Source organism: Manacus vitellinus, unplaced genomic scaffold, assembly GCF_001715985.3.
Source record: "Manacus vitellinus isolate BGI_N305 unplaced genomic scaffold, ASM171598v3 scaffold_39_pilon, whole genome shotgun sequence".
Taxonomy (NCBI): Eukaryota; Metazoa; Chordata; class Aves; order Passeriformes; family Pipridae; genus Manacus; species Manacus vitellinus.
In genome coordinates this window covers 7251166-7275754 of record NW_021940534.1, presented here as the reverse complement: position 1 = coordinate 7275754, position 24589 = coordinate 7251166, and the positions used below count along the sequence as shown (strand labels likewise).

At 45.1% G+C, this 24589-nt stretch overlaps 2 long non-coding RNA genes across 2 annotated transcripts; both read right to left on the bottom strand.

Moving 5' to 3' along the window:
* Positions 1-10452: 10452 nt before the first annotated feature.
* On the bottom strand, positions 10453-15406 carry LOC115307655. The gene is made up of 3 exons (XR_003915990.1): positions 15302-15406; positions 14211-14290; positions 10453-12158 (listed from the first exon to the last, which is right to left on the bottom strand). It is a non-coding gene; the product is annotated as an uncharacterized LOC115307655 (long non-coding RNA).
* A 1335-nt stretch (positions 15407-16741) lies between these two features.
* On the bottom strand, positions 16742-19575 carry LOC108640614. Its single transcript, XR_001921313.2, has 3 exons — positions 19427-19575; positions 17592-17712; positions 16742-17280 (listed from the first exon to the last, which is right to left on the bottom strand). It is a non-coding gene; the product is annotated as an uncharacterized LOC108640614 (long non-coding RNA).
* Between the last annotated feature and the right edge of the window lie 5014 nt (positions 19576-24589).

Here is a 24589-nt window from a genome sequence, read left to right as displayed (position 1 = left end):
AAGCTTGACTTGGCCCCAGGCCAAAGTCCAGTGTTTTATTACCAGTCTCATGTCTTTCTGTCCCTCGCCTTCTATTATCCCCTTATTTTCTTAGCTTTTTAGGAAAAAAAAAAAAAGAAAATAAGTATCCTTATAGTACAACAACTATCTTAACAAATCCTGGTACATGTCATGGACCTTGTTAATTGATTCCACATCCAAAACAGAAGACTTGGGCTATTTTTGTTGTTCAAAGCTGTACATTGGCCAACATCCTCTGCATATAATTAACCCCCTATTTCCATGGAATCTCTGCATTAACTTATTACAGACTCAGCTGGTAATGAACTCCTGGGAGAAGTCCACATATAAACATTGGCCATTGGCTTTGCTGCCCACGTGGATTAAACAAAAATTAATCTCATCTATTTGGTTATTCATTTGGTGTCTTTAAATTGGAGGCGTTTTTCTGCTTCGTTTGATGCACACAAAGAAAGAGGGATCTGGCTACTGAACTTTATCCAGAAACATCCATGTGTGGAGCAGATTAATGGGAACTTTTCATACCCATAATAGCTTTACAGCAGCAAAGTAGAACACACAGTTCTCCCCGGGTGACTATAAGGCTCTGGGAGACAGGGAAAACAAATGTGGCTAGAAGATAGTAATGTTTTGCTCATCAAGTGCTGTGTAGTTTAGACATCATTAAAGTGACATGTTTAGAACCAAATCTGGGAGGAAACTCACGTTATGTTAATGTGGGGTTTTTTTGGGTTTTGTTTTGGGTTTTTTTGTGGGGCACTCAGACTTTTCGACACTGAACTAAAAAGAAGGATGTGACAGATAGAGATGTCCCAAAGCAGCTGCTGGTATCAAGTGACCACACGTAAAATGGTAAAAGGGAACTGACAGGCAGACTAGTAAGGAAAAGCAGCAGCAGCAGCAGCAGCAGGGATTACCAATTCCCTCTCTACCTGCTTCCTGCTGGAAATGGTGATTTCTAACTTAAGAGAGCAAAACAGATATTTTTAAATCAATTATGACTTAACTGGTAGTGACTACCAAACTGAAATCCAAGAGAGTGAGATCCTTCTCCAGGCTTTGACCCGACCACAGATCAGTCATTTTACTGCTCTGTGCCTCAGTTTCCCCATGGGATAAGCCTGGCTTAGAATAACAGCATTCTCTGGAAAATAGTCTGAGAGCTACTAGAGGAGAAGACTGTGAGAAAACTCACTTTTTCCCTGCCTCTGACCTACCTCATCTAACTTCTCCTCAAAAAGAGGGTGCCTCTTGGGTTTTGGGGTTGTAGTCTTCAACAGCACTCGTCTTTATACTCTGTAGGGATCTCTCTGGTCCATTATGCTCACATGGAGGTATCCTGAAGAGATATCACAAGGCCTTATGGTCTCTTCTCCCTAGCATGAACACAGAATCTGCTTCTTGGCATTAATTGACTTTGTCAGGTCGAAAACATCAAGGTCAGTCCATCTGTGTTAAGGAACTTCCTCAACTAGACCCTTCCAAATTCATAGTCTAACTTTTGTGGACAGTACTAATCCAATTTCTCACATGAGATCCCAGTGCAGCAGACCTGCCTTTTCTGTAAACACTCCTCCCTACCTCACATGTGATTTCAGTTCTATTTAGAAAAAACTCATTACTTTGAAAGGTATTGATGAAAATTTTCAGTTGTGAGTGGGCCGTGTGGTGTGAAAACCCACAGTACAGCCTAAGGCACCTCCTCATACAATACTCCTGCTGTTGTAGGACCTTCTGAAAGAGGAGCAGACCTGTCCATATGCTTCAGGGCCCTTGGGATTTCCCCTGGGCCAGACAAGTGCTCCTCTTCCTGCAAGCCAGGGATGGAGTTCCTCAGAGACCAGCACCTTGAGTACACCTCAGGGGTGGCCTGATCAGTCTAGAGGACTATCCGCAGTGCAGCCCATCCCTCACAAGGGAGCTGCCAGCCAGGATCAATGCCAGACAAAATGTCTGCCTTTCACTGCAATGCCATCATTTGCAGCCTGAGGTTTTCAGGCTCACCTGGCACTTGCTCAGGTGATTAAAGTTTAGGGAGGCAATTGCCTGCCTACTAGCACCTGAGCCAGCTGAATTAAACCTCACTGGCATCTGCCTACGTGCGTCAAAGCCTTGGGCAGCCATGCAGACTTTGCCTTTGACAAGTAAGGGCAGATGGGCTTGAAGGAAGGCAAGTGTGGTGGCCCAGCTCCTTCTTGGAGGCATTTGTCCCCTCCTGCCCCCCACCTCTCCAGCCAGCATCTCCCCCACGCAGTGGGGCTGAGGCAGCAGCCAGCTGTTCCCCCCCCTCCACACATCCCCAGCAGTTGCTGTCCCCCTGCCACCTCAACATCCCACTGGCATGGTGAGTTACATCAGTGGGAAAGCAGCCAGGGGTCACTGGTGTATGGCAAGAAGTAAAAATTATCAACACACCATCTCTGCAAACAGCTTGGAGCCCCACAATGCAGGGAGCACACATGAGTGAAGCCCCTCTGGGAGGAGGGGGCTACCTAACCTGCACCCTCAGCCTTGCAGGAGGGAGCAGCAGGAGCCGTGTACCCTGGAATACCTGTTTCAGATGTATCTAAGTAGAAAGCACTAAAAATTGCTGAAGGGCCTGGGAAAAAGTGGCTTAGAGAGAGTGTTCACATCCATGGCCCTAAGCGCTCTTCATCTGAAAACCACCGGCTGAGTTACTGCCAGGAGTCTCACGGCAAAGCCCCCAGGGTGGTGTGTCCTGGGGTGTCACTGTCACTCATCTCCTGCAGTTTGAAAGATGAGCAACAGGAACACAACTGGTTGCCCCACTCCTCCTGTGGGGTTTTCAGGCTAGACAGAGAATGGATGACCTTTGTTCATCCAATGGAGGTCTCCATCCATTTCTGACAGCCTGCCACAACCTACTGGCTAACATCTGCCAAAAAAGCAGGAGAGCAGAAAGCAAAGGGTGTGCAGAAAATGGAAATCAGGCTTGAGGACAAATACAAAAGCCAGTGGGGAAGTGGCTGAGACCCACCCACTTCTTCAAAGCAGCTTTGCAAGTTCTTTTGCCACCCCTATTTAACCAGTCAACCAGTTTATCTAGTCAGCTACGTCAGCAAGCATCTCTGCTCCAAACACACTGCAGTTGCTGTAGGGACATCAGCGCTGCTCAGGCACATAACTGCCAGCTGGAAACACACTGACTTAGGTATTGAGGCCATGCAAAAGAGCAGCAAGGCACAGGAATGGACTAACAGTGGGAGGCTGACTCAAGTTCTCCAACAGAGCTGCCCAGCTCACCTTTTTCCAGACACAGGGTGTCTTTGGCCGGGTAATATAAAGCAGAGCACAGCTATGAAGAGTCCAGGGCACAACAAGAAGAGGAAGCAAAGCAGAAGTGGCACTTATATTGACTGTATCAAAACCAACATCCAAAGGACATCACTGTCGTTTATTGCAAATAGTGCAAGATAATTTCTGCAGGCAAACACATCAGTTGGACATGTCCAGTCCCATGTTCATTACCAGCTTGGCGATGAAGTTTGTGGGATTCTTATGGTGCTGAATTACTTGGCTCATTACAAGCACACATTCTCACATACGAGTTTTTGCACCAGGGTGCAAAAAACAGTGTGTAAGAATTGTGAGTTTAGGATCAGAATTGCACCTCATCTAGCAGTCTTTCTTTCACAGTTCCCCTGAAAACAACAGTGTGATTGCCCTTTATTCAACATTTACTAATGCTTCTAAAATACTGGGAAGAATTTCACTAATCATCCATTTCCTTATGCTTCACAAAGGACCCAAAATAAACCCTTAAAAATTACAAGATGTGCAACAATTAGTGGAGGTCCGTAAGCAGCACCAGTTAAATAACCAGCCAGCAGATTACAGCACAAAAACCTTCTCAAAGGGAACTCGATAGCAGAGCATTGCTGAGAATTCAATGAATGAAGATTTTCAAGTTGCCTCTGAGGAAGGATTTTGCTGAAGTCAATGAGACCCTAGGGGAGAGATTTAGGGAATTCATTTTTCATTCAGCCTGAAGTCTTCTCAAAGTAACTTGGCTATTCACACCAATATCCAAAGCCTCCAGCTCAAGTACACAAAATTCAGACTACCACAGCTCTCACACATATTCAGGCCCCTCCAGCAGAGTCAAGGTTTGCCCAGTGGGTCCAGAGTTTCCCCTCTCTCTATTTCTTATATTTCCTGACCCTATGGAAACTACCCTCAGCACAGGAGGGAGCTGCCTGTATTAACGGGGAGTGGGGGCTGGAGAGGAAGACAAGAGGAGCAAGCAACTGCTCCTCAGCTGACCTGACCATCCTACAAGCTTTACAAGGCTCTGCAAGGAAGAGGATGATTCTCAGGGACCTTGCAGTGCAGGTGATTGCTGGTGACAGTGGTGACAAGCTGCCACAGGAGAGTCAGAGGTGCCCCATGCAAATAAGTCTTGCCCTCAGCAGGTCCCTCAGAAGAGAAATCATGCATTGGAAGGAGGTCAAGCTGTGGGTTTGCTCCATAGTGGAGTGCAGCATCCTTGTCTCCATCTTCCCAGAAATCTGGTAAAGAGTGAACCAATGGACACAGTGACCAGGCAGCAGACTGGAAACCCTGGGATTTCAAATGCTTCCCTCAAGTTTAAAACCTGGTGGCATCCATCGCACACTTCCTAATCAGGCTTCCCATGATCATTATCCATTTTTATCTTTACTTTCCTTATGGTACTCTGGATGAAAGATACCAATCCATCTGTAATCACAGAAAAAGAATGCTATAAAAAGTCCCAATAAGCTGCTAGGACCCAGCAATTTCTATAAATCACATTTACTGTTTAAGTTCAAGGAAAAAAAAAAAGGAAATTGATCTACAGTAAAAGCAGAAAATGCTGTGTCAGGCAAGAACTTCCTGGTTTGTTGAGCTGGGGAGTATCAGCTGAGGTTTTAAAACTGAACCTTTATGTGTCAAAAATGTAAAATTCACAGGAAAAACAGGTTTCCAAAGGTTTATGTACACAGTGTCAAGCCTTATGTAGGCATGAGAAAGTTCTACCAGCTCAACAAATAACATGATTTTTAAAGTGAGATATTCAGGCCAGCTCTGTGAATGTATATTTAATTTTCGGTTTATTTTGGTTTAGCTTCCAATTGACTTCAAGATCGATTATTCTGGTTTCAAACCAAGTTATCCACCTTGTAACAATTTTAAACTTTGCTCTCAGTTGTGGAAAGCAACTTTCCCACAGAGCAGAGGACAAGACTAGTTTTAATTCACACCTTTGTTTATTCGAGAATTCCTGTGTGGAGCTAGTCTTATTATAGAATAAAAGCACTCATGCAGAGACTCAATTAACAAGAGAGTTAGAGCCCATATAATTATTTCCAAACATTCTGTGTGTATGCCAGCTTTGTATCACAACACCTACTCTGTATGCCAGTTCTGATGTCATGACATAACTTGTTGTAATAGGTTATTTGGGGATTAAAAACAAAACAAACAGGTATTATAAGGAAAAAATATTGCCACATGAGGGCATGCTTCATCTCTTTCAAAAGCCTGCCTTTTTGACTCAGATCTAAGGCAAGTTACATTTTAAGAACTAGTTTTAGGAAAAGGGAAAACTCAGTTTTTATTTATGATCTGCTAGGTTTCTTACATACCAATTAAGTGCAAAATTAGCACAAACTTTGAAAAGAAACATTCTTTATTTCCATCCACAGTCATACTGTTTTCCTGTGGTGGCAGCAACATACCCTCTGAGCTTAGGGCAGAGGAGATGAGCTATCTCAATGCATAATATTCATATTCTGTGCCATTTAGTACAAAATAAACACAGGACACAAAAATCAAACACAAAGTTATGAAAGATACAAACTTCACCTTTTGCCCAATGGGACCAGCTTCCTGGCCAATCAGCCATGCCAAGACAAAGGGTGACATCTCTTACTGTCTTCTTGCAAAAGAAGGAAGGGGTTGTGGGATTCCCTGGGGTTTCCCAGCTCTAGTGCACCACCGGATTGTCTCCTCCCAGGAAAGACTGCCCAGGAGTCTGTGCCCCCTAGATCCTGAGATTGCTGCCAAACCTGCAGTATACCTTTGTGGGGATTCCTCAAATCACATGGTCACCCCAACAAAGTGTGACCTGCAAAGTCCATCCTTTAGGCAAAACTACCACCGTCAGGCTTTCAGAGTTCATCAAGTCATTTGTGGTAACAGCCCAGAAATTAATTAGGCCTGTAGATGGTACTGACAGGCAGCAAGAGGTTAATCTGTCCACCCAGAGAGCTGCACCAGAGCAGGAATAATCCTCAAGGCCACAAACTTTCTCTGGTCCTCAAAGGAGGATTTTGGACCCATGGTAGAGCACAGTGATGAATTAGGAAACAACAGCATTCAAGCCTTTGAGTCACTAGAAGTAATTTTTCTTCTAGTGAGTCAGAGTATCTGCACATTCTTGCTTCCTGGAAACTTGAGCATTTAAACATTCAACATCCCGCTCAAGTATCATGTCTGTATCATGGAAATAATTCTACAAAACCTTAGGTTTCTCCCAGCTAATTCTAACTAATTCTATTCTCTAGCCAATATCCACTGATGCTCAACATGCTACAGGACCTAGCCTTGAGGTGATTTGTTAAAATAAAATGAGCGGATGTTTTCCCAAATTCCAGAGGAACAGGGTCACATGCCAAGTTTCAAAGCCTGACACTCACTTGACCTGGGCTCAGCAGTTCCTGCCAGAGGAGCAGTAGATCCTGGAGCCTTCATCATTGGCTGATGCAGAGAACCAGGAAGCTGCAGGGACTGTAGCCCTCACAGCACCCAGCTGCACAATTTTGGCAATCTGAGCTTGTGCTGACTAAGATGTTCACACTGACGATAAAAGCCAGCTCACAGGGGAAATCTTTCCTTGGCTTCTCCCTTTATCCCGGAGATGTAAATTCACTATGTGTGTCTTTCACCGCCGCACCCATGCTCCAAGATGACTTCATCTGGCCATGGAAAAGACAGACAAAACACGAATGCTCTGATGCCTGTGGAGACAGGTGCAGTAAAAGCCATAGGTGGAGCAGTAAATAAATTGAGAGACAGATTTTTAATCCAGTGACATGGATCATATTGAATTCCCACATGTTTTTGTTGCTGTAAACGTTTCAATTATAAAACTGAAAGATGCCAGGCTTTATGTTCTTACTGTAAAATATCACAGGAAAATGCACTGTGATATTGAATGGGATCAACATAAGTATTCTGTGCTAATGGTGACTAAGATTTTGCTCTTTTTCCTGTGATGCTACCAAAAGCAGTTTTGAATTTATACCTCAGCACATAAATACCTGGACATTTACAAGCATTCATGGGGCCAGACATATTGCAACCCTGGCTGAGCAGACCTGAAGGAACAAGAACCCCAAATACCCACTTGCAGTTTAGGGAGGGATCAAGTTTCTCCTTAACTGCCTTGCCAGGCCATAAACTGCTTTTTTGTGCATCGCCTGGCTTCTCTGTCAGTTTTTGCACCACAGCCGGCACCCATCCATCCTCCTAGGCCGTCACTGCTCCGCAGAGCCCTGCAGCTCCTGGCATAGCTGTGGCTGGCCACCACTGCCCACTGGCTCCTGATGCTGCCCCTTCCTCAAGGACTTTGCACAGCCACCCTGTCACCCTGGAAGGGCTGCACTGCAATTTTTTAATTGGGTGGAAATAGCAGCTGTATCCCCCTGTGCCTACTAGGAATAAAAGCAAGGGCAGGGAGATGATCAGGCTGTCATCTGATGAGTGCTAAGGGAGAGGAAAGGTACCCCACTTGCTTGCCCGGCCCCTGGCATGCACAGCAGCAATATTATCTGCACCTCTGAGCATCCCAGGCTTGTCTGGCACCAGGAGATAAAGGAATTCGTATCTTTAAAGAGGGATGGGGTGCATGAGAGGCAGCTTGTGACCCCATTTCAGAATTAGCAGGAAAAGCTCAGTGAGTGTGTGGAAGCAGGTGGCTGCAGGAGCACGGGACACTTGAGTCACACATGGTGAAGACCAGCCTGAAGCAGACACCATCACCCAGCTGGGGCAGTGGGATGGCCCTCCCACAGCTCCTCTCCTGAACAGTGTTCTACATACATACAGGAATGAAATCCAGCACCAGAGGAACAACCTTCCCACTAAGCAGAGAAGGAGGTGCAGAGAGCAGAGTGAGAGGGACTGTCGTCTAAAGAGTGCTAAGAGGGAAGTAAAAAAGATGGAGCTGAGCCAAGTAAAATAAAAAAAGAACAAAGTAAAAATAAATAAAGCAAAGTAAAAAATAAATATGTAAAAAATAAAGGGGAAGGAGAAGTAGCCACTTTCTCACTAACTCCTGCCTCAGCAGCACAGTCCTCTCCTAGATCATGGACAGACAAGGGTGGTTCTCAACAGGACTTTGTCCCTGCAGGAACATCACCCATCAGACCAACCCCCAGAGCAGGAACCTTCTCTGGACAGCAGAGGAGCTGACCCCACCCACAGCAGCCAAGGAGGCTGTTCCATGGTGGGTGGGTGAAGGGTGATGAAGGACCTGAGCTCCTGGGTGCCATCTTAACCTGACCCATGCTGCCATTTCACAGGTGGCTCTGGCTGGGAGTCAACAGGAACCTGATGGCCCGGTCAAAGGCTAGAGCAGCTTGCAGGCTACAGTGGGTTTACAGGTGGTGCCACCAGTGCTCCCAGGAAAACACAGGAGAGGAAAACACTTCCTTTTTCAGTTTGTGCCCTCCTGGATTAGGTAGGATGAGGACATCTGATGTCATCTGCCCATCCAGGTGGCCTGTGAACATCCCCGTGGGGGACTGCCACCCAGAAAAAAACTTCAGGGAACACAAGAGGGCACAGATGACCTCTTTCCTGGGTCCACAATGTCCAAGGCATTGGCTGGCTCACCATCTTCTCCAAAAGACATTGGTAGGACACATGCAGCAGGGGCAGGATGCAAAATCTACAAGCCCTTTATTTCATCTGAATTTAGGTATTGTTTCTGACCAGCCACCACTTCAGCAGGTGGCATTCTAGCTTGTGAGCCATCATGCACTTGGAGGTCTCTCTGCCAAAACTTGCCCTTATTTTATATCACTACAAGTGTGGCCTGACTGGGAAGGTTCCCTGATGGCTGTGGAGGAATGGAAACAACAACATCCCAGAAGCTTAAAAGGCTGGATTCGGGCACTGAAGTTCCTTTGGTGCCACTAAAAATCCCATCCAAAGTCCCAGTACAGGCAGGTTATACAAGCTCACCTGCCTACACACAGGCACTGCTGTCCCTAGGACTTTTGCCCCACTCACAAAAGTAAGTCTGTTTATAAAGGACCAGATTCCTGTTCCAGCTTCACCACCAGTGCTTGCAGTGTCAACAAGCCTCTGCAGCTGCAAGGCTGCCCCTTGCCACTCACCCTAACAGGAGCCATCAGGACAAAATTCTGCCCACCCCAAAGCATCTCTCTCTGCTCCACTGACTGTCTGCAGATTTGGGGCAGCAGGCACTCCTGTGAAGCTGCCGGGCTCCACACGGCCACAGCCGAAGTGCGAGCACATGTTCTGCTTGCCTGATGGCTGGTAACCTGTAGCAGAGAGGCAGTGAACAGCTGGGTTGAGAAAGCTGCTGCTGCTTGCCAAGTCTACATGGTCACCATAAAAAAAATTGCTAGGCTTTTCATGGAGTAAGAGCTAAGCACGAGCTCCCACTTCAGCCCAGAGACAACTGCGCCTCCTTCTCTCTCTGAGGAGGAGAATTCCTCTTTGACTGGAGAACAGGCATAAGGGAAACAGCACATGGCAGCAATCATGGGAGAGTGGCAAACAGCCATCCTAACTGGTGGTCACAAAGCTGTCTAGCAGCTGCAGAGAGAGAGGAGGGGAGAAAATGAGCCAGAGGGAAGATGGAGTGGGGGAGGAGGGGAGGAAGCTTTAAAGACAGGAGATTAAGGGCAGCCTCTCAAATGAGTCAAAACTCGCTGGGACATGGTTACAACTCCCTGTTTAGCAGGAGACATCCACAAATTAATAAAAAGGAATAAAACTTGGACAACTAGGAAGTTGAAGTCAATTGGGTTTATACATATTTAACAGGGACATTCATCTGAATAGAGGTCTGCCTGTAGCATGCTAGAAACAAGTCACACTGCCTGGGAGGCTCACACAGAAAGCCTCGCTCCAGGCCAGCGCACGACAGAATGGCAGGGGATTGTTTGCTGTGCTCAGGGAAAAAGCAGCCCTGATGTGAACAGAGGAGAAGATGAAGGAGCCAGTGAGGTGCAGGGGAAAGGGTATCTCTCATGCTGATGAGATGCCAGGGAAAGGGCATGCTCTCTGGACCCTGACCCAGGAAGGACAGGACAGACCGTGCTCTGTTTCACAGCTGAAACCCTCCTCCTGGCACACACTGCAGGGACAAGCAGGGCTGCTGCCTGTGGAGCCAGAGCAGCTGAGCTGCAGCCCAGGAGACAGCACAGCTGCTCAGGGTGGATAGCCCCAGGAAAAAGCTTTAGCTCTCCTTTTCTGGTCCACAGCTCCTGCTCTCAGTGCAGCAGCAGGGCTTTGACAAGAAACCCCAGAAATGTGTCAGGATCATGATTGACGTTAGGAGGATGAGGGACACCTCCTTTTGTCTCTCTAGCAATGGCCTGCATCCAGGTATGGACTTCAGCTAGATAAACCTCTTGCCACACATCCTGGTGGGCTCTTTAAGAACTGGATTAGTGGGAATTCAAGCCTAAGAGAACTACGCTGCATCAAACCATATTATATCTGCTCCACCTCTGCCTAAGCACTGGCTGAAGTAATGCTCTGGCAAAGGGCTCTGCAACAGCATGTCCTGTATCAGAGTTGCTCCATGGGCAGCCCTCAGCAATCTTTGCATTTGATATGAACCCTGTTAGTATAAAAATGGAAAAGCCATATTGGGTTAGTACTGGCTTGGGAAGTGTCATTACAGGATTCCCCCCTGCCTGGTGTCCTCCATCAGCATCCCTATAAAACACAAAAACACTTATTACCAAAGCAAGTTCCCTCTCTGTCCAGCACAGCCTGTCATAGGAGTTCTGCAACCTGGGCTACGTCCTCACTGACACCTTCTCAACCTCAGAACCCTCCAAGGGTTTGCACAAGCACAACTGGTTGAACTTTCTGGTGAGGCACAGGAACACAGGCACTCTCATCCCACAAGAATTGCTACGGCCCTGTTGACATGGAGGCTTGTAGGTGGTGTTTCCAGAGCAGATTTCCCTCCCTCCTCACTGTGGAGGCTCTCCCTTGGGGCAGAAGCAATGGCTTTAGTCCACCCTCTCATCTGTGGCAAAAAAGCATCAGTCAGACAAGGAGAGGCTCTTATTTGACAGCTGGGAGGCAGGACGTAGCTGAAGAAAAAAAGGGGAGCGCACCTAGAGCACATGACAGTAGTACGTGATATGTTCCAGAGATATGTGAAAATGACGGTTATGAAAGAGACAAGAGGGGAAGGGAGAGGGGAAAAAAAAAGGCCTTTTGGCCCACGTCCAGGGGGGAAGGTTCACTTCTGTCATCAAACTTAATGGTTCAGCCTAGGGAGAAATGCAAACGGCATCAGGTCCTCCCTTCCCGGAGAGGGAGAGCAGGGTCAAATGCAGCACCACCTTTCCTCTCCCTGTGCATGCCATCTGCCTCAGCCTGACCCGAGGAGGGAGGTTGTCCTGAGCTGCCGTTGTAGTCGGGTTCAAGGAGAACAGCAGTGGTCTGGTGATCACTGCATCATGTAGGGAATCAGAAGTACTTTTGCCTCAGGCAACACAGTAAGCTCAGTAGGAACCAGTTTTCACGCATCAGATATATAACATGGATGCCACACATCCCATTTGGCAACTCCCTCACGTATTGCAAGCTTCTGGACAAAAGGACTCCAAACTCTCTGGATCTGGCACAGCACTCACTTGGGCTTGAATTTAGACTTGCATTCTTGGCCAGCAGCCCCGAGTGCTGGGAAGGAAGCATCCTTATTCTCCCTCTCCCCCCTCCTTTCCACTCCTGCCCCCGGACGGAAGGCATATTGGATCACTCTGTGAGAAAGGGAGTGCTCTTCTTCTGAAATAACACCCTCTGCATGGGCAGTTCTGCTGGTTCTGCTCTTCTCAGTCCACCAGGAAAAAAATCTCTGCTGGAATCCTGTTCTGCTGGAATCAAAAGACAAAATGCAGCTGATTTCGGCAGAATTTTCCTTAAGAATAAAATCAGGAAAGCAAAGAGTTCCTGATGGTATGCATTGAAACATTTTAAAGAATGTTTGAAAGGCAACATAGCTGCTTTTTATTATTATTATTTCAAAGCTACTTTCATTTCAATTTTGAGTCTCTTTGTATTGCATTAGATAAGCTGCAAAACTCAAAAACAAAGATTTCAGTCATTCCAAACAAAAAAAACCCAACCTATTTGAAAGTTAAAAACCAGAATATTTATAAATTTGCCAAATCAAATTCTGAGAAGTAAAAATGCTCTACAAAACAAAATCTAAGTATCAATTTTCACCGTCTGTATAAATATTAAACATTACTTGAATACAATTCTCAATCTGAGAAATCTCCTTGTGTAGATAAGCCTTTAGTACTAGGTAGGATGAGAAAAGTGCTGTAAAGTGACGTAAAAAGCTGCTATGTAAGTGTTGTAACTCCAGTAAGGGGCTTTACCAGTACAACACCTACATTTTTGAAAAAAATTGATATATTTTATCACCAATAAAAGTTTACAACTAACGGAGAAGTTATCTGTACGTCAGGATTTACAGGTTTAGGAATTATATAATCCTAAGTGACGTTTCCAGCATTAGTCCTCTAGACCACATGACTTTTCAAAACAGTCAAACAACTTCAGCATCCTATTAACTGCATCCTCATGTGCATGTATGCAGTGCTATTGGTCTTACAGGTGTAAATTAGGGCAGGATTTAGTCCATGATATCCATATACCAAAAGAACAATTGCAAATTCTTAAAGGAGAGGGGGGAAAAAGGAGTCAATAGCCTTAAAAAAATTAGTGAGATTAGAGACAAAAGAAAAATAATTATGTTGACAAAAACAAAGCTATATGTTAACTTGACCCTAAATAAAATCTTAGATACTGGCTAGTAAGTTCTCTGTTGAAATCACTGAACCCAACACTAAAATAAAAGCCATTTTGGAGGGGGCAGCAGCTTTAAACCTACAGAAAGCAGCTTTACATACCAACCGCAGGCAGCGAGCAAAGATCACTGTGTTTAAGCAGAAACTGCAGGAAGTGTGTGGGTGGCAATAGCCATCCTCCACGCTAGAGTTTAGTGGGTGACCATTCCTGTGGCTGGTCCAGGAGAATATCCATGCTGTGGTGAGATACACTGCCAAGATGCACCCAGCTTTCAAGGCTCAGCAGCTGACTTTTTTTGCCAGGAACCAAAACAGAATTAGAAGAGCCAGAAATGAAAGGTGAGATCTTGGACCAAGTACAATAAACTTTGGATCCTGTACAAAAGTCACAGAGATCAGATGTCACCCAGTGATTAGGAGAAGATGGGGTAATACCAAAGAGAAGGAAGGCCAGCTATGCTAAGAGGAAGAAAACTCCTTCAATTATAGCCCAGATCTACAAGTCAGAAGATCTAGTTTATACTCTTGACAAAGCTGAAAACTTCCTGTGACATCTTAAGCAAACTCATTTGCTCCTCGATACAACAGGATAATAATTTACACAGTACAGAGCTTTCCATTAACTGAGGTGCATAGACTGCTTGCAGCTCCCAAGGTGAAAAGTGCTCTTACCCTAAAACACGGCAACAAAACCCTCCTATCATCCATCTGCTGAACACAGTGGGAATGCTCCCAGTGGGGTACCACACACAGCCAGTTCCCGCTGATGTAAAACATTTTAGTACTTGCTACTCAGTGCCATTTACAATAAGGTTCCAGCATACTGCTTCCTATCCCTTATAACCACCTCTACCACACCACATTCTTCATGAATGGAAACTATTCATACCATTATACTAGGAATAGCCAAGTAAACAGGAAAAAAACAGAAGCTTTGCTAGCAGGTGCTATGGGAGGGGAGGAGGCTATGGTGATCAGCAGCTTTGGCAGCTATGTAAATGGTACTAAGTGTGGCAATTTTGTTAACTACTTCACTGTCAAGAAAGTCAGAATCATGGGGATTCATATTTAGAGAAGGCTTTCTAACATACTGTTGGCTCTTATCTTAACCCAGCATTCTATGTGCTATTAATCACAGGCCATGACAGACATTATATCAGCATCAGCAGCAAGCAGAGTAGCAGAATATTCTGTGTGGAAAAAAAAAAAAAAACAACCAAAAACCCACCATGAATAATGTCAGTTGTTCTACAGTTTCCAACTTCCAGTTAGGGTTATTTGGCTCAGAGCTGACGAAAGCACTTTCAGAATATCAGCTGGAAGGAGGACAGCATCCAGATGTATTTGACAGGAGTAAAAACCTATGTAAGCCCTACGTTTCTTGTCTAAAAGTCACCCCCCCAAAATAGCTTGTGATCTAGTTATTTTTATTTAGAGAAGAGACTGTGCCTTGAGTTTGGATCAGAGTCCAAATTCCACTAGAGTTTCAGACTGTTATTAAGGTAGGATGCTCCTTTTTGGCCCAGTTCAGAAACAGGATGACCAGTAAGTTAGGGATCTTGTTTAGAGCCAGGCTCAGACATTAGGGGTGGTCCATTTTTACAGGTTTGTCTCATACTGTAAGAGAGCAGTGTTATATGAAAGGGAGAGTTTGTTTCTTGATGAAGGGAGAATTTAAAAACTGTCCGCAGTTCCATGTTTCAGAAAGGCTGCAGGTTGTTTCTTGGTTGCTAGGAAGATTCTGCATCTCACCAGTCCTCAGAGGGTTATCATTTGATAAATAACAGCATGTTTCACTACCTGAAAATCATAGTGGTGGGTACTAACAGCCCTTCATGTTAAAGCACAGTCAGCAGACACACACATTTACCATGAGGCCACACGCAGTATTATAGCTTGTTTCGTTTTACCTGTGCATACATCAAGGATTTTTTTACAGTTCTGTATTTTGGGATGTCAAAACCCTGTAGGAGCTACAGGATCTCTTAAAAACCACCTGCACCTTTTCTTCATCCTTCCTCCCATTTCCAAATGATCCTTTGAGCACAGGAGTCTTCTTCATTGCCCCAACTGAATATTCTTAAAGATTTTATTATAACTTGCCAGTTCAGCTTTAACCACAGTGGTAGTAACATAATAATTAACACCAATTTCTTGTAAAGACTGTTAGGAAATTTGGACAATAGTGATCCCTAAGTTACCTGAGCTTCTACCACACTGTGTACCCATCCTAGAGCTCTTGTTTACAAAGGAGGCTGACACAGTTCCAAATATTCCATTTTAGTTGCTCGTGTAACAAAGTTCTTCACACATATTTTATTCACATGCTTGGCACATGAAACAGGTGTAATATAGTCTACTCCAGTAGATGCGTCCGGTCCCAGACCCATCTTCAGACCTGTAGGAGGCAACGCAGGAACTGTTTGGGCCTGTGGGCACATTCTGTGGGAAAGGATTCAGCCGCCTTCTCTCCTCTCTCACCTCTCCTCTCACTCAGGGCAAGCCAGTGCTAGTAAACAGCTCTCTCTTAAAGGTAAGGAATGTCAGTGGGTTAACAAACACCACCTTTTTCAGGACTTTATCTGAGAGGCTTCACCTGACAGATTAGGAAGACCTTTGACCACCTTTTCTAATAGCAGAGCAAGGGGTACAAGCGCCATCGACAGAGGATTGGTAGCAAGCATCTGGAATGGCTGTAAAATTTCCAACCAGCTCAGCTGTTTGAAAATAAATGTCTGTCCACAGCCTTATGGAACTGAGCTGGTACCTCTTCAGACATCCCTTACATAAATCTCTTGTACACTCAAGAGATTTATGATAAACACTTGCTCTTTCCTTAACCTTCAAAACCTTTTCCACCTGCTGAATAACACCAGATTCTTTCCTCTCACCCAGCCTGTTCACTATCTATAAAAAGCCTCTAGAGAAGATTCAGTGGCACCATGGACTGGCTTGTCAGCAGTACACACATGACACCCATCTCTCCATCATCTTCACCTCCCATGCAAATGACACCATTACCCAGCTCTTCAAGGGCTTGGCTAAGATCAGCAAATGAATGAAGTTGGCAGAAGCTAAATTGTTGTAAGAGCCTGGGCTGATGAAGATATAAGGAAGTATTTTACACTTTGATAACGTCCATTGCCGGCTTTAAAGACTAACTAAAGATTTAATGTTCATCTGAACTCTATCATCCCAAAAACCCCAATAATGGGGTATCCAGTCAGATAACCTGAAAGATTGGACTTGGCCCTAATGCTTGATTTCTACAACCTAGTGGGTTTAGGAATGACAACCCATACAAGAATGCATCAGGCCATTTATTCAGCAGCACAAGACCACCAAACAAGCTTAAGCTCTGTTCTTTGCTCTGTTAACTACTCAGTCCCAGCTTAAATTCAAGGCTTTGCCTTTATTTTTAAAGCCTTTATGACCTTAGCAAAAATTGATTTAAGGGCATCCACATTTCTGAGATATGACACTGTTGAAACCTGACAGTTTTGTTGCTCTGTAACAAAATAAATAGCTACTTTGCAGGGTGTGTGCACCAGGGATAGAGATTCCCTACTGCCTAGTACATAACTATGGCCTCTTGATCACCTGCAAATGACAACCATACATCTTGAAAGTGCAGAAAAGAGAAGCTCCAGCTTTTCAACCCCGCCTTCCCATCTTTATTCCAAAACCATCAGCTTGAACAAATAGTCCATGACTGACAGACAGGATGAAGTCTGATTTCCAAGGGCATGCTCCAGTGGGAGCTCTCTGGTGCCTGATAAAAGGTGAGCTGAGCTGGTAGCACGTTGACGCTTCTAGCACAAACAGGCTCTCTCATGTACCCATCTGCCTCTCTCTTTCAACCTCACAGGAACTTCACTTTCAGATCTGAATTCTTTTGCCAACAGGCTCAAACATTTGGGGAGGTGGGGAGGGAGGGTACATGGAATCACATACACACACAGCATGAATTCAGAGGCATTGTTTTACTAGGAAAGAGTTATTGGCAAAAGTGCCCTATGTAAAAAATAGGAGAGGAAATGAGAGAGAGGAATGTCAAAGATGCCCTGTGTTCATTTTCATGAGCTCATAAAGTAATTGGAGGCAGACAGATAAAGGTATACAGGAACATCTGAGGAGTCATTGCTTTCCAACACACCAGTAACAGCCAGGGACTCAGAACCTGGAGAGAATCAGACAAACATTTTTAAATGACAAATGAGTCACTAATGATAATCAGATCTAAAAGAAATTTATTTCCTCCTAAAACAAACCCAAAAGCTGCTTTTCAATTATGTGAGATCAAAACAAGACAAAAAGTCCAGAAGATACCATAGCAATGCACCTGAATCTATGTCCCTAACTCGCTGCTACAGAGGGAGGGGATCTTAAGATTGCATTTCTATGTCACTTTTTCATTTCCTGACCACTGCTGGGTTGCAATACATCTAATTACATTTAAATTGCCTACCAAGCAAAGTAAAACAGAGGTACCTCAACAGGGGAACCAACCGGACACGTATCTATAAAATATTCGGTATGAATGCTCTGACAATGCAGAATTCTCATGAGGTATCTAGCATTCCATCAATCCCCCTGGATTTGCTGGTTTTGCCTGGAAGGAAAAACGTGCATGTATGAACAGGGGTGTCTGTTCAGAGACACTAAAACAGGTTTATAATACACCATGCTGTTTTCTTCAGCACAAAAATAAGCCCTAAAGAATGCATGTCAGGTAATTTTTTCTGAGAAAAACTGGCAATAACTGAGCATTTCAAATGCCAGCCAGACAACTTTTCAAATGGTTAAAAGGTGCATGAAGGTTGAAAAGCTCAGAAGTCTTGCCAAGGTTGATAAGACTTTGTAGAATTTGTTAAACTAAAGTTTCCATTAAATTTTCACCACAACAACCATGCAACTTGACATCTGCCTAAATTTGTGCAGACCTTTGTGATAATCTGACAACAAGTAAATAATCAGAAGAGAAACTTAGAATCACTGAAGAGTCCCACTCAAAGACTATGCCTTGATGAGGTTGTATCTTGTCAGGCTTTTCTAGCTCTTGATTCCAGCAGCAACACTTGGGTTGGCACACTGTGTCAGAGAGCTAGTATTTTTGAATTACAGCTGAGAAGCAAAAATTAGAAACAAAAATTATGCTGGTTTAAATTTTTCATAAGGCAGCTAGCATCATCATAAAAGTGCCCAAATTTTACTGCAAACCAACCTCCTCCTCATTCTCTCCCAAAACTCTTATCTTCTTGTCTTTAACTGACAATTCAGAAAACAGTCAGAGTGCTGCTTCTTTCTGCCTTGTATCCTCTGCCACGCTTTGCACATGTGCTTATCCAGTAACAGCCATCACTAGTGAAATGGGATTACGTTCCACTGGTTAAGCGCATGAGCACAGCCCTGGGTGGGGCTGTTGGAGGATCAGCTTTTAATAAGGTGTCCAATTTATAATTTAGCAGCGTGAAGAGCAACTGGCTCTCAAGAATGAATAGCTCCTCTGTGTTACCATCTCCTGAGGCTGGATGCCGAGCCAGATCGCCTCATCCTTTCTTCTCTCTCTCTCTCTCTTTCAGATGCTGTTACTATGCTCACTAACTTTTTGGTGTTTCCCAGACTGGAGATATAACGAGGAAGGAAGGCAAGAAGTAGCCACCCGTGTCTGGTCACACACTGTTTGAACAAACCCTCTGCTAGCTAAATAGGATATAAACCCTTGGTATTTACTTATTACAAGAGGGTTGCGTCTCAGCCTAGGATCCCGCTCTCAGGGACAACCTTTGTGCCAAGAGACGCCTTTAAAAGGGATGTTCTGCGCAACAGCCCCCGATCCGCGGGACTCCAGGCACCGCACGCAGCGTGCAGCCGAGGGGAGCAGAGAGGCGTGACGCCCGGGCTGATGCTCTCCCCGTTTTTGCCCCAAACCTGCCCGCTGCAGCGGTGCCCCGGGGCGGGGCGGGGCGGGCGCAGGCGGCGGCGCGGCCCCGCCCCCGCGGCGGCGCGCACGGCGCAGCGCCCTCTGGCGCGCGCAGGGGCCGCGCGGGGCAGCACCTGCCGGGGCGGCCCGCGGGGACCCCGAGGTTGCGGCCGTGGGTACCCTGAGCCGGGTCTTAACGTGGCGTCGTTCCCTTGCCGTGCGGGTCGGGAGGGGCCCGACCTTCTGCTGCAAAAAGACCCCGCAGGGAGGCGGTTGGCACACCGGTTCTGCAAAGGCTGGCGGTGGCACCGTCAAGCATCTCCCTCTCTCTCTCTTCTCCAAAGCGGTTCTCTGGCCAAGGATCCACCCTGCCGCACGAGGCTTGTCACTGAGCCTCCCATACCTCCAGGAGACACAGTATTTCCTTTCCATGGCGATGATCTAATCCAGCCTCTCACAAAGCACACATCTGCAGCGTGCTGTGTTCACAGGAAGGACTGCTCAGGAACAACTGCTCCTTGGTACCTACCGACCTCCTTTTATTCTGTCTCTGAGCTGGCACTGCATGGTGTAGAATGACTCTTTCCTGCCTGCAGCACTTAAACAAAAAAAACCCCTTCAAATACTTTCTGAAAGTACCACCTGAAAACTTTCCATCATTCCGTGCCTTCCCCCCTTGCCAAAGTGAAGTGAAAGGTGATACCACCAGCCAGTCAATCAATCTCTGTCAGGGGCATCTGGCTCCCGTAGGCTTTTTTATAGTAGGAGTCTGTTTCTAGGACCATTGGCTCTTCTGCAGCGGGATGCTGTTTTCCGGATCTGATTTAAGCTGAACTCCAAAAGACCACAGAGAAAGAAGAAGCAGGGAGTGTGCACTCAACTTCCCGGAAAAGACACCCAAGCTGTTCTTATAGCCTTCTGCAACCTCACTCCATCCTCCCCAGCTTTCCAGCAATTGCCAGCACTATGGGCTCAGAGGGCATGGGAAGCGGCCTGCAGCTGGCCCAGGGAGCCTGCCTGGTTTGAGCAGTGTTTTCAATTAATAGCCTGCTCAGCAGCCACACTATGGTCTGAGAGAAATGCTAAGCGTTACTAGCAGTTTCTTGATCCAAAATGTTTGGGAGGGCCACTGTTCTGTCCTCAACCTCACAGGGTCTTTGCATCCGGGAGGGATGCCTGGGATGGAGAACACAAAAGGACAAGCTGGACTGGAGTACCCATTATGCCATTGAAAAAAAATGAAAATAAGATGTCAACAACTTCTATGAGCCTAATTGTTTCTTCTCAAACAGATTGTTAGCTTATGTGAATCAGGGTAGCTCTACTAAGTAAACCAAAGAATGGAAGGGGGAGGGGGGATAGTCTTGGTATCAGAAAGGCACAATATGGGTCTTAATCCACATTGATTGCTGGCTACCGAGTAACATTAACTTATTGCCACAACCCTTCCCACCACCAACAGATAGTGGCACTAAGAGAGATGAAGAGACACAGAGTGGCAAATAGTGAGACTGCATAGTTTCTGCAAACACCACCATGCAAGGCCACCTGAAGGACTGGACCTTCACTCCCTCTCTCTGCAACTCCTGCTCTTGCCCTGCTGCTCAGCTCTACCATTAAACCAAAACACAGAAAACTTAGCTGATTAAAAACCAGAAATGGTTATTTTCTGAGCCAGATTGCTTTCCTGATCTGTTCCATGCTACAGTCACATGTACTCTGGACCAGGTGTAAAGAAAAAAAATATAAGTGGTTCTTTCAGCATCAGTGCCAGCTTGAAGAGTTCATCAAAGTGCAGCCTGGTGAAACACTGGGAAATCCCACAGAAAGCAAAAGAGGGGAAGCTGTACTTTAATTTGTGCAAAACACAGACAGAGATCAGGCAGTGAGTGAGTGATGCAAATGCGCCTAGTCAGATTTCTCCACTGGACCTTCAAGAGAAAAAGAGGTAAAACATCAAGCACAAAGGGCATCCTGACTTCTCCAAACACAAAATCAGGACAAGCTAAATCCTGTCCAATTGCACAACATTAAAGAGTGATTCTGTGCTCTTACCTTCTGCTAAAGGAACAGCAATGTTCTGACCTGCAGTGATTTATGTGTAGCAAATTAATGCCATAAACAAGTGAGAGGAACCAAAATCTCATGCCCTAATCCTTCAAAGCAAAACCAAATTCTTTATGGGCAGCACGATTGCTGATAAAGGAGGTAATGTTTATCCTTATTTGAATCCAATAAAAACATCCAAACAAGAGAAACAATGCTCAAAGAGCTCTTCTCGGTTACATGTGCAAATAATGTTTTAAAAAAAATAATAATTACTTCACATGCTTTACAAATACTAATTAATTTAGCCTGATGTCTCCCCAGCTGGACAGGTGTTACTACCTCCAGTGAACATATGAGCAAGCTGAGTAAGACAGATTTGGCTCTGTTTTTTTAAGTAGCATCTAATTTTCAGTGCAATTCTGTGTACAGGCAGCTTCTGTTAATTTTGGCTAGAGCTGTAAGTGATTAATACATGTGCAAGACAGATTCTGGGTATCTCTAAGCTACAGGGCTAAAATTAAAGACCATGCTTGAAAATGTGATCTTAAAGGACTTGCCCTTGGCTGGGCAAGACAAGGAATCTGTTGTAGGATCAGGAAAATAAGCCAAGTTTTCAGATTCCTTGGGGCTTGTCTCCACAAGAAATGCAGGGAAGCAACGCAAAATTGCAGCATGCCAGAAACATTCTCCTCAAGTGGACCCTTCAGTGTTCACTGCTTTCGAAGAGCAAATTTTAACACGACCATAAATTCATCCTTTCCCCCCCAAACACAGAGAGACTCACTTCTCACTTAGCACTGAATACTGTAGCTTGTTGCCACTTTCTAAACTGAAAAGTGATGGTGACAAGAGAAGGATGTGGTGACTCCAGGGTAGCAATAAGAAAGCCAAGGGTAAAGTTTCACTTTGATTTCAGCAGAAAGCTTCCCCATAAAGATGTTTTGGTTTGCAATCAGCGATGAAGTACTTACCTGCATTTTAAAAAGGAGTGAGCTTCCTTCCACTTAGCATACTCAAGATCATGTCTACTGATTTTAAGAAGAGACACGGATGATCTGAATAGTTGCCCCCATTAGCTGGAGCACAGTGCCAGCCCAAAGGAGGAGCTGTGTGGTTTCATGCTAGAAATAAGCAGCATTTCGCTCTGCAATAAATCCTCTAGAGATAATCTAACAATGTCTACAAAGGAGACTGGGCTACAGATGCAAAAAAGTCTGTTGGAAAAGTCTATTGTCTCAGTCTGTGGCTTCAGGTCTGTTTTGCTCAACTGTGTTTGAACCATTCTCACATATTTTCAGTCTGAATGAGGTAGGTTAGAGGTGACACCAGTATTATAAGCTACCACCCAATGCAAGACAGGAAGGGGGCAACCCACAGCTTATTCCCTGGATCTGAAGCAGCAGGAACCTCCAATACCAGGGAAGAGCTGGAGACAGAAATTTCTTCCACAGCCTACATGAACTGTTTGGACTGAAGCAGAGCCCTTTGGTGTAGCTCCCCCTCATCCCTCACACGCACACACAGAGACTTACACCTGCTGTCCCATGACACCAAGCTAAGTGTTTATGTAGCTAAGATCTAAAGATTTTTTTTAAGGATCTTTGGGCTAAAAAAACCCCACCATGCACTCTCCCTGAAAAGCATGTATTTTCTTTTGAGTGGATCATTTCACAGAACTAGTTTAAAGGGCAGCTAGACAAACAGCTGTATCAGCACAGCCGATGAAGCAGTAACCTGGGGCAGCAGAGAAGGAGCCGACCAGAGCAGCCACCTCGCTCAGTTGAAAACTAGAGCAGGATGTCTGACTGGGGCCCAGCTCTCCCAATACTTTCCAAAGTGTGTGTTTTGGTTAGAATTGGGTTTGTGGTGTTCTTGACTTTTTTTCCTTATGTTTCCTAAGGAAATTCAGTTTATGCGATTGCTCTGTCCCTCAGTTTTCCTGTAATCTGTTTCAATTCTGCTGTGCACTCTCAGTCAAATCTGAAAGAATTCGAAACCACCATGACCCTCTAAATCAGTCACTGTCTGGGTAGAAGCCCAAACTTGTGTCCTCTGCAAGCAGAAAAGCAGGCAGAACTCAGCTGCTAGCCAGTGCTGCTGGTTAGCTGACACACAGCTCTGGCCTATGCCTTCAGAGGGGCAGAGAGGGAGCTGAAGTGGTGAACTTGATGTTCATCATGCAAGGCCAGGCTTTGTCACTGTGATTGGTCATGCACAGACTGCCTAAATCCAGACCTCGAAACTTATGGCATGCAGACTTCAGTGTGCACTTGTGCTTTAAAATATAGCGTCCTGTCAGAAGTTCCTACTATAAGTCATTAAAATGTAGTTAGTACTTTTAAATCCATTCAGTGATTTCTGTATCAGGCTATTGTAAGATTAATTGTCTTAACTACACAAGTAGTACAGATATTCTTAGTGAAAGAGGTGATACTTAGTTCTGTGCAGGGGCTCAGTTGTACCACTTGTGCAATATGATGCCTGATACTGTATTTATATTGCTAAAATGCATTTTCTGAGGGGAAGCTCAACACAGAGATGAATTGCATCTAACAAGAGAGGAAAAAAAATAACTTGTCATCCAGATAGGTTATTTGCTGATCTATAACGACAATGCATACTGTATTCCTGCCTGTTCCCACACACTCCTTCTTGTCATCGCAAGAGGTCTTTAGTACCCTGAAATATAGCTTGACAATAAAAATTAATTGAAAGTGCGCTAGAATCATTAACTTTCAGAGCTTCATAGTTTGCCCATCCTTAAATAATGCTGGTTATAAAATCCTGTTTGCGCTACAATTTCTTGGCTCTCTGCCATGTAGCATGTACAGAAATCAGCAATATGTGCAGCAGGGACTTAGCTGGCTGTAATACGAATGCACATAATAGACTTTCTTCTTTAGCTCAGCAGCAAAACATTGACTCAGATCTTGAGACCAGTTATAGTCCCAGCGGTGTTTACTCTGTGTAATTAGCAGTATCAAGTGTGTTGTCTTTTGGGTAGCCTGATTGTTTCCATATGCACGTGTACCTTCTGTGAACGCAGACAGGGCAAGAGGCAGACAGCATTCAGAGTGCATGCATTACGGGAAGCACATATGTTTTAAATACATTATCTCTACAATTAAGAAGAGTTTAGAAACTGGTCATATAAATCTTAGAAAATGCGGCCAGCAGAGAAAGAAAAAGACTTTCTTTCCAAGCAAGAATTTTGCCTGGGTAACTACTGGTACCCAGGTCCCCAAGATGGTGCAGACATCTCCCTGCTTGCTGGTGGAAGAGCAGCACAAATCAGTAGCTCATGCATTGCTTCAGGAGCAAGAAGGCTGTTGACGCTGTGCTAGGGCCTGGAGGAAGATCGGGCTGGCATTCGAGGTGGGGCGTGCCTGGGAATGCTGCACAACATTCATCTTAGGGGCAGGTACTTGCTGAAATTCCAGTTACTGAGAGAGATGGCTGAAGCAGAGTGAGGCCTTGCCTTTGCCTTGCAAAGAGGTGCAGTTTTTTTACCTTAGGC